This window comes from Pyrgilauda ruficollis, unplaced genomic scaffold (genome assembly GCF_017590135.1).
Source record: "Pyrgilauda ruficollis isolate IOZ18807 unplaced genomic scaffold, ASM1759013v1 scaffold42, whole genome shotgun sequence".
In the NCBI taxonomy this organism is placed as follows: domain Eukaryota; kingdom Metazoa; phylum Chordata; class Aves; order Passeriformes; family Passeridae; genus Pyrgilauda; species Pyrgilauda ruficollis.
In genome coordinates this window covers 1,390,088-1,405,679 of record NW_024525712.1, presented here as the reverse complement: position 1 = coordinate 1,405,679, position 15,592 = coordinate 1,390,088, and the positions used below count along the sequence as shown (strand labels likewise).

The 15,592-nt window shown below is 42.4% G+C and overlaps 1 protein-coding gene across 1 annotated transcript in view; it reads right to left on the bottom strand.

Moving 5' to 3' along the window:
- Positions 1–8,515: 8,515 nt before the first annotated feature.
- Positions 8,516–15,592, bottom strand: part of NOL10 (nucleolar protein 10) — a 60,843-nt gene continuing 53,766 nt past the window's right edge. Inside the window, exon 22 of the transcript XR_005955998.1 lies at positions 8,516–8,828. The gene's annotated coding sequence lies outside the window, so the exon portion shown is untranslated. The remainder of the gene's footprint in view (positions 8,829–15,592) is intronic.

Genomic DNA, 15,592 nt, shown 5'->3' with positions numbered 1-15,592 from the left:
CAGTGTCTCACAACAGCACCCTCTTACTCACAGCGGCCACACCTGTGATCCCTCAGCAGAAGGAACCCTCTACACCAGGATTCCCCAGCCTGCTATTCCCAAAGTCACAGAGATTATAATATAGCAGTGCTGACTCCTCAAATCCTTGCGGCTGAAGATGATCAGGTGATGTTTGTATGGTCTTGTCCAGCATCAGAGCTTTGGAAATGGTCAGCTGCAGAAAACTGACAGTCACCTGCACCCTGAAGAGTCAGTGACATCTTCAAATGGTGTAGCTGACAGCAAAGGAAGGGTTTGTTTGCATATGCTATTTGGTGCACTGCTGAGGCACTGATTTGTCTTTTCTGGTTAATGAAAAGCACCAAGTCAATCTTTCTGTAAAAATAACTGCTGCAGCAATAACACAGGAAACAACATTACAAGGAGAAAATCCAGGCAGAACAGATGTGTCCAAAGGCTCAGAGCATCTTGGTAGAGACCAGGTTGAGAGCAGGTTAAGCTAATTTCTGGTAACAAATGGGATTGGATTGATATGAACATTAATAAATTGTATCAAACCTACTAGAAAGCTACTGAAGAGCAGCCTATTTCTATTTCATAGAGGCCTATGAATCCTATTCATAGCAAAATTAGCAACCCAGACAGAGAACTACCCATCCAGACCAGGAGCTATCTTTAAACACAGCAGGAGCTCTGTCTTGCCTTCAGACCATCCCAGATCTCTGGGGGTGAGCGTGAGGAGGCAAGAACAGGAAGTAAGGAAATGTACCGTGAAAAATATAAAGCATGTTTAGTCTTGTTGACTGGCAGTGGAAAAGAGATCATAAAAGAGCATAACCAAAGTGCACTGACAAAAAGGAAACAGTTGACCTTGAAAAGATAAATAGATTTAATGATGTTGTGAAAGTGTCTGTAATTTATTACGTCTTTCTGCTGCTTTATAGCATATGAACCAAGGTGAATAATTTTTTTGTTCTGACTTCCTGTCTTTCTTAAAACCATTCTCCCTTGTTTTATTTAGAACATTCTTAAATAGAAAGGACAAGATCTGAGATTTTACTAAATTCTTTCAAAGTGTTAAATAAGTATTTTACCCTCTGATATGAACAACAACTGTTGTTCATGTAGAAATTGGCTGCACATAGTGCAAAGAAAGGCAAAAAACCATGTCTCTTTCTCAAATTTCTTCACCAATGCAGTAGCATGCTTTGAAGACTGGTTTAGAAAATGACTTAAGCAAAACCATGTTCAAACTGATTTCAACAACTCAATCAATTTGACAATATCAACAAGCTTTAAACTGTGGCAGTTAATCAGTGCAAAACTGCCTGTGGAAGATGCTTCAGAACTTCTACAAAAAACATCCCTGGTTTATCAACAAACTTCTGACATATGCACGTAGAAGAGCCCTTGAAAACATGGGTTTAAGCAAGCAAGGCAGAACTCCTAACAGCTAAGATAGAGCCACTCCCCAACTACTAACTGCAAAACCAGCTCCCTTTAGAAAGAGGAGAAACATTTTCAGAAGAGAGAGCCTCTCCCAGCTGGCCATAGATCTTTCTCTGTGTTGGCAAATTTGTCGCCCTTGTGCTCCTCAAAGAGCAGCAGAGGCAGCTGCAGATGGGCTGGGACATCAAACTGCCTGCTGAAGCAGCTAAGGGGAGTAACCCATAATGCTGGATGGAGCTGATGGCTGGGCAGCCAAAGCACCCAAAAAGTCTCAGTCAAGATTCAGTGAAACACACCCACCACTTCATTCAAATGGGCAGGCCAAGTCCAACTCCTCAGTTAAAATGTTTGCATTTGTGGAGCCTTCTTAGCTTATTCAATCAGTTCCAAGGAAGTTTCAGAAGAAACTCAAATTTATAAGCTGATGGCTGACACCCTGCAGAACAGCTGTCTTGAAAACAGCACCAACAGCTTTGACTGGCTGAGAATATGGCCTTGTAGAAGCCCAGTGCTGGTCCCAAGGATCCTGTGATCCCTCAGCCAAAGTTGCTTATGCACCTTTCCTTCTGGCTCTTTGTTCTGAGGTCCAGCCATGTCTCTGCAGCAAAGTCTTTCCCACCCCAATTTGGTCAGCACAGTTTTACTGAATGGGATGGAGGTCCCTGCTTAAAACACCTTCCACTGATTGAAAAACATGGATGAGAAAATCACAATCAAAACCACTAACTGTGAAATTCCAATGTCATCTGAAGCTACCAGGTAATTCTCTGAGGTATTTTTCACCTTCTCTCCACCTCATCTCCTCAGTGATGGAGCAAAGACAGTAGACACAAACCAGCCAACTGGTCTCCAGGTTGCTCACTCAGCACTTCTGGACGTCTGTTCCTGAGAGCAAACTGACCCTAAATAGGTGTTTTAAACAGATTACCAAGTGCTGTGCCTGTCTGCCAGTGATGGTCACGGTGCAGGACTGTACTGTCACAGCAACTTTGTGCCCACCATGAGAAAGGACTTTTCTTCATGGGCAAATTCTCCTACACACAGATCCCTGAAAGTTATACACAGCAGGGTAAAATCTCTCCTTGTCTTTAGGCTGAATGCTTAAAAAATCACTCTAACTACAAAAAGCTGAACTTTGTGTGTCTGTAAGAGGCAGCTCAAGAAAAATAAGAACTCACATAGAACTTGGCTTCTGCAACTGTGGTGCATTTTACCACCATCAAACAGACCCACAAGTGCCACAGCCTATCAGCTTCTCACATTTGCTACTTTTTTTTTAAATTCTCACAAACATTTTCTCTACAATTAAGCCACAATACAAAACTTCTTCTCTTCTGAAACAGGGAATTGCTCCTATTCCTAAAATCAAACAAAATGAAGCAGATTTTAAGTGACTTTCAAAATCACACAGGAAAGTACAGGTAGAAGCTGTTCAGTTCTGCTTGTCCAGTGGTCTAACTGTAAGACCATCCTTCCAGACACTCTGCTTTAAGGGGAAGCTGAGATAATGCAGAGGTTTCCAGTGCTGCTGTGTTCCACCCTTGTCTGCTCTGCAGGGCAGGAAGCACCACTGTTATTCTGCACTGGGCAATGCCCATGCATCTATCTCTGCACACAGAGATGAAAACACAGTGAAAACACAGCTAGCATCAGCATCCACAGCCAAGGACACTGCTGATGAGATGCCACATTGAAGGGATGCCCAGGAAGTTTGTGATCAGCAGGGTTGTAGATCTCTGCACCTGGAACCAATCCAATGCAGAGTTTATAGTCCTCAGCTGCTCACATCATGGCTTACTCCCATTCCTGGATCCCAGCTGCTCTGTAGTTAAGTGTGGCAACATTTTTGCTTTTGTGAGGTAAAACAGAGACACAGAGAAATGTCCTTTGCAATGCATCATAAGAATGGGCACTCTCTGTCTCCATTGCCACCTTCCTCAATTGACTTAAATGCCATACATCCTACAGCAATTAAAAATACATGAAGGCCCTATCAACTGTCATAGTCTTAGGAAGACGAATGCTCTGGAGATTCCAGGATGAGAAGCAAAAACACTAAACATTTCTGTGCCTGGATATACATTCAGAGCATCTTTTTGCAGACCTTCACAGGGGTGCCAGGACGGCTCTGGCCTCCAGGACTGTCCCAGGTGGGCTTGTAACCCTTTGCACATTTGAGCTTGCACAGGTAAAACTCTCGCTGCCTTCCAGTGCTGTCTGCATTTTTACAGCAGGCAAAACAAACAGATCCCCATGGGAATGAAGAGGCCTTTCTGCCAAAAGGCTCAATCACAGGAGCATTCTCACCGGCCTTGCGGGGGCCGATACGATGAGTAAGGACTAGTCCCATGAGTAAGACCCACGGGACTGGACGCAGCTTGTCATTCATTTTTCAAGTGTGTGCAGGCCTGCTAAAGCTGACCTATAAATTGGGAAAGAACGCAAACATTAATGGGTACACTGTCCTCTCTTCTAAGGCAAATCCTAGGATGCCTGAGGCACTCTTCGTTCCCATCACACTTCCTTGGTTTCTCCAGGGAGCCACAAATTTGGGGTTTCTGGCCCTTGACTGAAATGAGAATATAATCTGATGATTTAGAAGAGCCCCACCAATTTCCCAAACACCAGTTGCTTGCCTTGCTTTACCTGGAGTCCCTCCAATGCAGTAGTCAGCATGCTAAAGCCCTAACATGTACTTAGAAACTCTCCTTTAAAAAATGCATGCAAAATGTTAACACCAGCATGGCGTGAAGGGCCAGAGGAGGGGTGCAGGCAGGCAACACCACTGGCTTTCCTCTGTTGTGATATTCCTCTCCATTTTTTGGAGTGAGAGCTGACCTCTTGTCAGAGCACTTTGGATGTTTTTACTGATTCTACAGCAATTGAATAAACTCAGAGAAGGAGAGCTTGCTGGAGTCAGGTATGTAATTCACCTTCCCTGCTCTTTCAGTAACTCATTCCCACAGGTACATTTACAGTAACATATGAGCATTGTGTGCGAGTAGAAATACAACTTAACTTCTGCAGTGCCAGCAGCACCAAATGTGAAAGAGAAACAAACAAAAGCATGTTGCAAATGCTGGTTGAGCAGGGAATGCCCTAAGATCAGAGCCACTGGAATTTCCCATGTATTAAACCACAATGAATATGTGTTTGCATTCTTCCTACATATATTTGATTGCTGTTCTTAGATTTGTTATCACCAAATAGCATATGCAGTATTATCATCATACTGCCAGCATATTATCACCTCCTGGTTGTACACACAATCATTTAATTTCCTGATCTTGCTGAAACACCTTCTGCTACATGGCTGACACAGAACAAAACTGAAGAGGGAAAAGATCAGTGAGGACACTGACCTAGTAAAAAGTTTGCTGAAGCCAGTCTGTTTACAAGGGATTACTACAATGTGCTGATTAAAGAGATTATGATTATCTCATTCTAAGAGATTTATCTGCTGTGATTGTGTGTACATAAATGCTTCACTCCAAGCAGCTAGAGGAGAAGCTATAGTCAGATAGTACCAGATCCACAACCAAAGTACTTGGGATAAGTAATAGAAAATCCCTTAGGAAGCAAAGACTATCTAGCCAGATGTCACTGAATCTTGGCTGGGTAACATTTCATCTGACAAAGCCAGTGCTCAATCTCCATCTGGCTAGAGCTGGCAAAACTCCAGTGACTGGCTGAAGAGCTGGCCTATATTCAGCAGAAATCCCACCATTCCCTTCTGTTTCTGAAATACACCAGGCAGAAAGTCAGGAAACCTAGCAAAGAGTCAGAAGTGAGCTAATGGCTCATGTGGGTCGAGGTGGACTGCCATAAATCAGCTTTCAGATTAGGCTTTGAGAAACCCTCTGGGGCTATAATGACGCAAGATGCCACGCACACAACACGGCTGTGGTAGGTCATAGCCAATCTGTAATGTTACAGATGTGAAAAAGGGGGGAAATCCAGACCCACACCTTTTACAAAATTATTAGTCCATGTATAATCTAAGCTTAAAAAAATAAATAAAACTTGTTTGAAGATTAAAGGTCAAACAGAGGTGATATCATACTCATGTCCAAGTAAAAATCTGAAGAGAACGGTTTGCTCCACAGCCGACCCTGAAAGGGCAGAAGTGCCACCCCAAGAGATGCAGATGCAGGCAGCCAGGGCAGAGATTCTGGCAGTGGCTGGCTTGGTCCAAGCTGCCCTGATGGAGCAGATGCAGCTCCACGACAGAAGATCCTCCAGCAAATCTTTCCCTGTGAGCAGGACACTTTCCCAGTTGATTGGTACTCTTGGAGTCACTGGGGGATGGAACTGCTTACATTGGGGAGTTGCAAAAACTTGGACTTCAGAGCAGACTCATGACAGCCAGTTGTTTGTGATCATATTTTCTGGCGTTACTACATGGAAAAGGTCTCTTTTAACTCCAGGCTCTGGCAGAACAGCCCTAACAAATTTTACCACAGTGGTTTAAGACATCCCCTTTATCTTGCAGCACATCCCGACAGATGGGGCCCACAAGAGCACCCCAGCGACCCAGCCCATGCACAGGGGATTAGCCTGCCACACATAGGCACTGAGACCAGCTAAAGGCACCCACACACTCTGCCACCATGTCACCTCATGCATTGCCTGACAGTCTGGGGGGATGGCAATGGGGAGAATGGTGCTGCAAAATGATTCAGTGACAAAAATCACCCTGGCCAAGTCAAGAGCTGCAGTGTGCACTGCTTGCTGATGGAGGTGTGGCAACATGGTTCATAGTGCCTCTAGCTCCTGGAGGGTCACACCAGGGAGGGGTTACCCACAACAGAGGTCACTGACAGCCCAAGAAGCAGCAGCCACATTCATTATGGAAGAGAAGTAGCCAGCCAGACAGAGGAAATGTCAGTGATCATCTTCAGTGAAGCATTCCAGTTCTCACCTCAGGAGAGATGGAAAGATAGGTCTTAGGTTCTCACAGTTTCTAGACCTTGCTCCTATGCCTGTGTCTTTTATCTTTAATGTCTCTCTTCTCTGGGTAGCCCGATCCAACTGCCCCAGGGACAAGCTCCTCTTAGGCTGTGAATCTTGCTGGCAACAGTGGTGCTACTCCAGCCTTGATCTAGGCACTGGGACACAAGTCAGGTAAGGTGGTTCCAGACATAATTCTCTCATCATCACTAATTTTCCTATCTGCTTGTACTAGCTGGTGGCAAGTCTCAGGCTCAGATGACCTGGACCACAGAGGGAACTAGTGCTCACCTTTCCCTCTCCAGACCCTTTCAACAGCCCCTACTTTGGATTTCTGGGTCCACAGCAGAGCATCACAGTAAATCCAGCTTCTACCTCTTTCTATGCTTGCCCAATTCTGTTCTCCAGAAGACTGAACTGTGGCACTTTCTTTTCCTCTTGCTTGCACTGGTAGAGAATAAATCAACATCTGCTAGCAAGCTTTGTGATAAAGTGAGACCCTTGCAATAAGAGTTTCTATCACTGGATGCACAATTTTATTAGAAGGAAAAAAAAACCAAATTATTGATGGTCTTCTGCTTCTCTCCATGCTCCTGCTGGGGACATAACCAAATTACTCCCATCTGCTACCCGGCTTCAAATTTAAAACCAGCAGTAATCCATAGATCCTTGCAGCTATGATTAATTCTATCTTAGAGACGGAAGAAAACCTCAGAATTCAATGAAGAAGTTACCACATACAAAAGAGATGTTGCCTAATAGTGGACCACTTTTATTTTATTAGAACTATAACATTGAAATTAGTTACTAATGTTTTGAGGTCTGCCTTTGATCTTAATATATGTGGTGAGAATTGGACAAATTGGTAATTGTCTCCAGCTGGAGACAAAGCAGTTGGAGGAGAAGCCATTTCAGGATCCTCTGTAGTTGCTTAAGTAAATCCTAGGATTAGGAACATGCAAATTTTACTGGGGGAGGGAAGAGAGAAGGGACTTGCAGGGCTGAACAGAAAAACGAACAAAAATTATTGTAGGTGGGCTAGGAACTGAAAATGCTTGATTGTAATTGATTTCAAGAAAATGGAAAATTCAGTTTTTCCCTGTTCTATCTGCTGTGAAAGCCCAAGGCTGGTTCACAGGTGCAGTTGACAAACCTATTCAAAAGTTTTGTAATAGAGCTTGGACTGAGAGAAAGAAGAGACATGACAGAGAATTGGTTCTGGAAGTCTCCTCTGCTGTATGTATGGGTACAAATGAGTAATGCTTCACAGTGAGATGTTTGAACCACAGGCTGTAGAACCCTTGTTTCCATCTGCAATCCAAGCTGAAATTCTGTGTAAAGGACACCTGTCCTGGTTGCTGAGCAAGGCGAGCCCTGTTCCCAGAATGTCCTGTTGCTCAGGGGTGAACACACAAAGGCTTCTCTAGTCAGCTTGTGGAAGAGACAACAGTTTTCTGGCCTGTGAGTGGTGCCTAAATCCTTCAAGAGTCCTGCCTAAAAAATCTGGGGAATTCAGGTCAGAGTTTAAACACATCAAAACTACACTTTTAAACAGGAAAAAAAAAGAAAATCACAAGTGCTTTTGGAATAGCAGAGATTATGTCCTGTCAGGCTCTACTTTTCAGCGGGATGACAGAAATACCACCTTCAACACTACTAGCAGTAAGATTGGCATTCTTCCAACCAGATTTTATTCCAGAAACGCATCCCTTCTGGTCTAATTTTTTGCTCTATGCCTGCGTTTCATGGAATTATAGAATAGTTTGGGTTGGAAGGAACCTTTGGATGATCTAGTTCCAGGAGACACCTTCCATCATATCAGGTTGTTTAAAGCCCCATCCATTTAATAATGAAAAATAACAAAAACAAACAAATGAAAGAAACATACTCTAATCACTTCAGATGTTATCAGCAACAGTTTAAAATAAGCTAGAAATATTTTCTTTTGTTGCTCTGGTTTCAAAAGCATTAGAGAAAGATCTTGCATAGAAAAAGGAGAGGACTTGTAGAAGCAGAAGGCATTTGTGGACTGCAGGGAGCTGTTCTCAATTTTTATTTGTAGAACATACCTTAATGGAACTACACTGAAGTGGTTTTATTTGTGGTTCACAGACTGGGTGTTACGCATATGTGGTAGACACTATGAGGCTGACTTGGGCAGGAGCCATCAAACACTTCAGACTGCTCAGCCTCATAACAGGCATGATATGGCCATGGAAAGCATCCTCAGGTTTCTTCACAGTACCTACTCAGAGCCTGGAGGCTGTTTTGCCTCTGAGGAGGGATTTCCAGGCTTGGGTGTTTGTGGTGAGATGCAGCTCCAATTTTCCAGACTTAAGGGCAATGACCACTATTGAAAGGCAGAGGTTCAGCAACTTTCCTGGCAATAGTACTTGTCTCTTAATAACAGAAGACCTCAGAATAAGACCCTGGGAGAAAAAAAAAAAAAAAAAAGCTTATAGTTAAGATAAATTTTCAGGTATTTTTAAAGAGGACATAAGGGAATATGCACTAATCTACTGTTTAATCTACTGTTTACTTGTATGATGTGATTTGCAAATGTTAGTTCTTGCTCTGCTCTTTGAATTCCTTGTGAGCTCAATTAATCTCTGTAATATATAATTCTTGATGTTTTTCTTTTTGTTTTGTTCCCAGCTCTTCAATTACCTTGCTGTCCATTTTCAGTGGTATCTACAAGGACTGGTATTGCTGGGGCAGAGAGAACAGGAAGGAGACTCAAGTCAGTGTAACTTCCCCAATCCATTGTTCTTGAAGAATGTACATTCTGAAATTCATGAGCATCAGCACCTGCACCTGCATCTCACTACAGAGCCCTGTGTGCTGGCTTACAGTCCAAAACCACAACCTTACCAAAAGGAGAAACAAATATCAGAGATGAGATCATGATATAAGATCTACATATTATCGTATCTTACATATCATATCATATCTTACATCATGAAGAATACTTAGTAGTTGTTGAGCAACATGTAGAAGGTGCTGCTGTAGGAACACGTCACATGTCCGAGTCAACATGGGCTACACCAAAACTATGCACTGCTCAAAGAAAAGTTGCACAAAAGAAAAAACAAGTCATCTGAGGCTGCAAATGTTCACAGCATTTTTGCCTCTCCCCAGGTGCTCTGTCAGTTTGCAATCCCATTGCCCTCATCTAATCCTACAACCATGGAAGAAACCTACACAGTCACCTTCAGATGCTGAAGCTGTTCTCTGGGGGAAAATAGAAAGCCTGCAACATATAAAGCCCAACTGAAAATGACATTTAAGATCTAACTTGTTCCTGTCTGTGGCTCCAGCCATCTTTGTGAGCAGGATCCACAGAGTTTCAAGGGCACAAACAAGGGTCTTCTTCAGACCAGCAGAGCTACCTCAGAAGTAAAATAGAAAAAAAAAAACCTTAGCGCATTGTTCTGATTCTTTACAGATATTTTAAAAGATTCTTTCTATTCCTCACTAATTGTATCTTCCAGAGAAATAGATGTCTTTGGTTTAATCATTAGCAACAGCAACTGGGACAGGGATGTTTTGCCAAATACACTCTCTAATTACATCGCCAATTTCAGAGCAGGGAATGCACCTTTTTTCCCTACCTTCTGTTTAAAGCAGAATTTATTTGCATTTAACCACCTCCCTGGTGTATGGTGTGCCATACTGTCAGGAAATCAAAGATGTAAACATTCTTGGCCATCAGAGCAGACCAAAATTTCAGCTTGTTCCCACAGCAGTTAAGACAGTGCTCTGACAGAAAGAGTCTATGGACTTGAAAACTTTCACTTTCTAGAATTATTGAATCATGGATAGTTTGGGTTGAAAGGGTCCTTTAAAGATCACATAATCCAAACACCTGCCACAAGCTCTGGACATCTTCAACCAGATCAGACTGTTCAGAGCCCCATCCAACCTGACCTCGAATGATTCCAGAGATGGGGCATCCACCACCTCTCTGGGCAACCGAGCCAGTGTTTCACACTCACTGTATATAACTTCCTTATATATAATCTAAATCAGCCCTCTTTCTGTTTAAAACCATTACCCCTTGTCCTCTTTCCACAGGCCCTGCTAAAATGTTTGTCCCCATCTTTCTGCCTCTCTCCCACCTTGCTCTTCTGAGACATTGTCCTCATCTCATCTATTCTGATTTTGGGACCCACCACAGTACATACACTGGGAACGCATATGAAGCGATGGAACAGCAGAAATCTTACACAGTGTGTTCAGTGTGTTCCTGCATCCTCATTCCACTTTGGGAAATTATTTGGTCACCAGGAAGTGGATTTGTGAAAAGTACACAGCAGATCTGATTTCCCAAGCAGAGCACCCTGCTAGACTTTGGCCTCGGGCAGAGCAGAAACCATGGTCTGCTCTGCCCAGCCACATCAGGGGCCAGGGCAGCAGCTCTGAGAGCCAGGGAGTTCTAACACCTACACAGCCACTTCCTCTTACCCCAGAATGACAGATTCCTTCCCCTCAACAGCACCCAAACCAACAGGCAACCAGTAAGCCAGGCAGTGCTTTGTCATTGTCACAACAAATATAAAGCCAACACCATCTCAGCACAGGTAAAGCTCCTCCAATGCCAGCAAGAGTGTCTTGCACCAAAGCAGCAGGGTCAACCCCATTGTTTTGGAAGCTGTGTAGATGGAAAAGACAAGATCTACAGGTGGAAAAAAAAGCCCAAAGAAAATGAATTGAAAAAACCATTCAGTAAGAGTTCAAAGCCTGCATGTGGGATGAAAGCTGGCTTATGCTTGATAATTCTAAGAAATGATTCAGTAATACTTCATCCTGTGTAATGGGTTCTCAGTAATAAATGCAAACAGCATCCATGAGAGCCAATAAAAATTATGTACCAGACATTCAGATTAGCTTTCTCTGCCTTTGGGTAGTTATGTACCCAAGTAAGAACTTTCAATTGGGAGAAAAGTCCTTCTCAATGATCACATGCTAGTTTAGTTCACCCAAGATACAGGTCTGTTGTAGAGGGATTTGGAGCACAGCACCACAGCTCACTCACATGTTATCACTGCTTCTCCAGCTAAAACACATGAGATCCCATTGACATAACAGATTTCCCTCTTTCAGTGCTTGAAATCCACATACAAAACAGTGTTCAAAGAAAAATGAATAGCTTTCAAATGTCTTGCTTTGAGGCATTTACAAAATCTGATTTAGAATCTGACTGAAGTGCCCCAGAATAATTACTGTCCCGTGTGTCCTTCTGCCTTAGGGCTTAATACTCCTTTCTCTGAACCCAGTGGCCAACTTAACTTTTATAGACCCTTAATATTTACGGAAGATATTTAAATCTCCTATGTAAAGTTTTGATTCTATCACTTTTCAGTTTGGTGATGAGGAACACTGTGGTACCCTGCTGAAACACTGAAGATATTTCTGGATACACCAGCTTTAAAATGCACTGACATACACAAGGCTTTCAAAAAAGAGCAGGAAGATTGCTCAGAGAATGCACAGTAGAGGGAAGGCTGGAGACATAGATGCTGCCAAAATTTTAGGACAGCCTTGTCCTGGGGATTTCTGAGCTGTGTTCAGAGCTTCAAGCACACCTGAACTCTGAGCAAGCCTGCAGGCCAGTCCCAATTCTTGTCTTAGCCAAGAAGCAGAAAATTTGACCTGTGGGAGTAACACAAGCTCGTGAAGTAGACCTTGGTAGGCTGTACAAGCACCTTACACAATAACAGCTCTTTAAGCCCATCTAGTTCTTCTGCCTGTTTTGTATCTTGAAGTTAGCTGTAGATGTCCTAAAATGCATTGCTCAATACAGTGAGCTAGACAAAGTGATACATGAAGTAAGCCAGAAGTAGGGGTGTCCCAAATTCAGAAGCTCCAAGGCTTCCTGTGATTAAGAAATCACTTCCACTTAGCTCCTATTTGCCAGTTGTCACCAAATTCCAAATGCACTAGGGGAAATAGCACTGATAATAATTTTCATTCCTACTATTTCTACTTAGTGCAGAAGTTTTTTTGCTGTTAAAACTTAACAGCTACAGACAGACTGAAAAAATGAAGAGCTTGTCTATCAGTGGCAGGTTGACCCTGGCTGGACACCAGATGCCCCAAAGCTCCTCTATCACCGCCCTCCATAGCTGAACAGGGAGGAGAAAATACAACAAGAGGTGTCAAAAACATGCCTACATAGGAGGATGGGAAGATAAAAGGGGTTCAGACAGCCCAGCACTTTACCCCTTGTGATTAGATAGTGCCCAAATAAATATCTAAGCCCCAATAATTTCAAATGTCGCAGGGGAGCAGGGGGCAACAGAATCAGAAAAAAAGTTTTGAAGACTTTACATTGCTATTTCTACCTGACCAACTGTACCAGCCTTGCCATGCTGGCTGGAGGAATCCAGTTTTTAAAAGGCCCTGAAGTGAAAAAAAACACACTAGGTCAGGACAGAATTACACCTTCTAAGGAAAAAAGGCAATAAAATTAAATACTGAAAGTTTTCACTGAAAACCCCAAATCAGAGCAGATTAGTTTCAGCTCTTGAAAATTTGACATTTACATTGATAAGCTCTTTTTTTAATTGGAGCGTGTTTTGAGAGAAACATTTGGCCAAATCTCAAATGATTTTCCATTCCAGTTGCTTTACTGACTGCCTTACTAAACAGTGACTTTTTCTAAGTTATTTGTTTCTATGAGAAATTCCTTCAGTTTCATTGGAAGTGGCCCCTTTGAAGGAAAGAACTTTGATTCTCCAGATCTTCAGAGGCAAGGGAAAACAGTGTGTCCTAACTGACACCAGAGGTCAATTACTTTTCTGTGTTTAAGAGGAAGCATGTAAACATCACTAAAGGCCAAGGCAGATGTCCACTTTTGAGCATTACTTTCTAGAAATCATTTCAGTAGACATCATGTACACATCATTTAAGAAGGGAAAGAGAGATCCTCTGCAGGGAAGGAGCCACCTGCCTTGTTTGGTCATTTCATCCTGTAGCACCCTGAGGTGCAGTGTTATCTCTTCTTGGGAGTAAATCCTCCTTGCTTTGGTCACATTACACATCCAGCATATCCTGCCAGCCCTGCCCTCACATCTATCCCAAAAGCCATCATGGAAGCAACGTTTTGCTCCCACCTTCCAGGGATGACAAGCATTTCTTGAATACCTGACACAGAATTGTGCCTCATCTCTGCTCTGGAGAAACTTCCATATTCTTCCAGTTCTTAACTGGAACCTTCCCTGGTTTGGGAGATTAAATTACAGGAATAAAGGAACGTCACCTTCAAATTCTCCTGGAATAACTGCCTCTAAAATTACCAATCATTCTAATGTCTTCCCTTAGTGGCTAGGTTGCATATGGGTGACACCAGTCCCCAACTACAGGCACATGTGAGATGTTACACAATGTTCTTGGTTGTGTCTGTACTTGTAAACTGAGCAGCGTCAGGCCTCGTCCTAAGAACTGGAGAATGATCATCTACACTCTTCTTCTTCTAGTGATACTTGAATTGCAGCAATGCAGTTACCATGACATTGTGCAAAAGTGATTTGTTGAAACCTGTCTAAAATATCTCTGATAGAGGATATTTATTTGTTGTGGAGATCTGTTTAAAATATTGCCTCATTTTCAGTGCAACAGTGTCATAGTCCCATTGGGCAATCTACAATTTACATCTGGCAAAGGAGAAAAACAAAGTACTATGATGAAACTTCCCTTTTGATTCAGTTTACAAGAATATCAGCAGAACCCCAACAGACAAGATAATTACTTTTCACAACACTGTCACTTGCATAAGATGATTAAATCCTCACAGGTAGGCATGTGGTCTTTTATGACCCATGCTGTATGCACTCCACTTGTGGCATATTATAAAGATTAAAAAACAGAAGAAAATGCATTTACAGAAGAAATGCTGGTAAATGGAAAGTACATAATATTCATGTTTGAAATCAGAAAATCTATTATTCAGATGCTTTTGAATGCTATATGTTCTGTGTAATTGTACATAATGTAACTGCATGTATGTAACACACATTGCAATTATACTAATGCTGCAGGTAAAATTCTTTAAAAAAAAACAAAACACACCAGTCCCAGTCAAAACACCCAGACCTTAGCAAAGGAGAGCTAGCACAGCAACACGCATACACACAGAGCAGAAGTGCATTTTGGGGGGTTTAAAGCAACACTGTGCTGCCTATTGCCAGTAACATGTACAGAAGTGTGCACCAGCTCTCTGAATCCCCTCTGGTGCCACAGCTCTCTGTATCTCCAAGCTCACACAAATCCTTTTGCTCAAGATGTACCCATACACAGCCAGTCTACTATTACCACTTTAGTGCTCATTCTCAAATCTGTGCTTTATCTGTACAAATTTGTATCAGAGATCCTGATATTAACAGAAAAAAGTGGAGTGTAGAGAGAGGCACTCCAGAAGAAAGAGCCAGATGTTCAAACAAGATAATAAGTAGGAGAGAGAGAAAGCAGCTTTGGCAGAAACTGCTGTAGGGAAGGGAAGGGTGGTTCCAGGAACTGGGAGTATAAATTCTGATTAGGGCTGGGCTGGTATTTCCCACTTCAACTGCCTAGTTTTCTCTTTAATGAGGAAATGGAATTCTTACTTTTGCCCCCACTCATTGAAGAATTAACTGGGAACAAGGACTTTCCTTCATAGGTAAGCTGACCCAAATCTCTATAGGTAAGCATAACCCCACTGAAAGAGAGCATTTCAACTTGTACCTGATCTTACTGCAAAATTATTGTCCTTCAACTCTAATTAAATATAGCTGTCAAAGGAAGTTCAGCAATCAATCCTTTTCAAAGAGTAAGATAAAAATTAGTCCTTTCTGAACATGCTCAAGGTGGATCTTCTCTTCTTGGATATGCTCCATAGTCTAAAACACTAAGCAAAGAACAGAAGATGGAAATCCTGAAAAACAGTCAGCAACAGGCAGACACATTTCTGAATTTACACTAATATGGATGGCTTGGTTGTTGTGGTTTTCATTCACTTGTTCAAAAACCTCCTTATTTTAGCTCTATTGATACATGAATGCAAACCAATCCATACCAGGGGATACTCACAAGTACTTTGTATGGAAGTGCCACTTACAGGACAAACATAAAGTAACAAGTCACTTTATCAATAGAAATTTGCAACTAGACCCCATGTGGATCAAGGATCTGGGTCAAATTAAAAAACAAAGGAGAG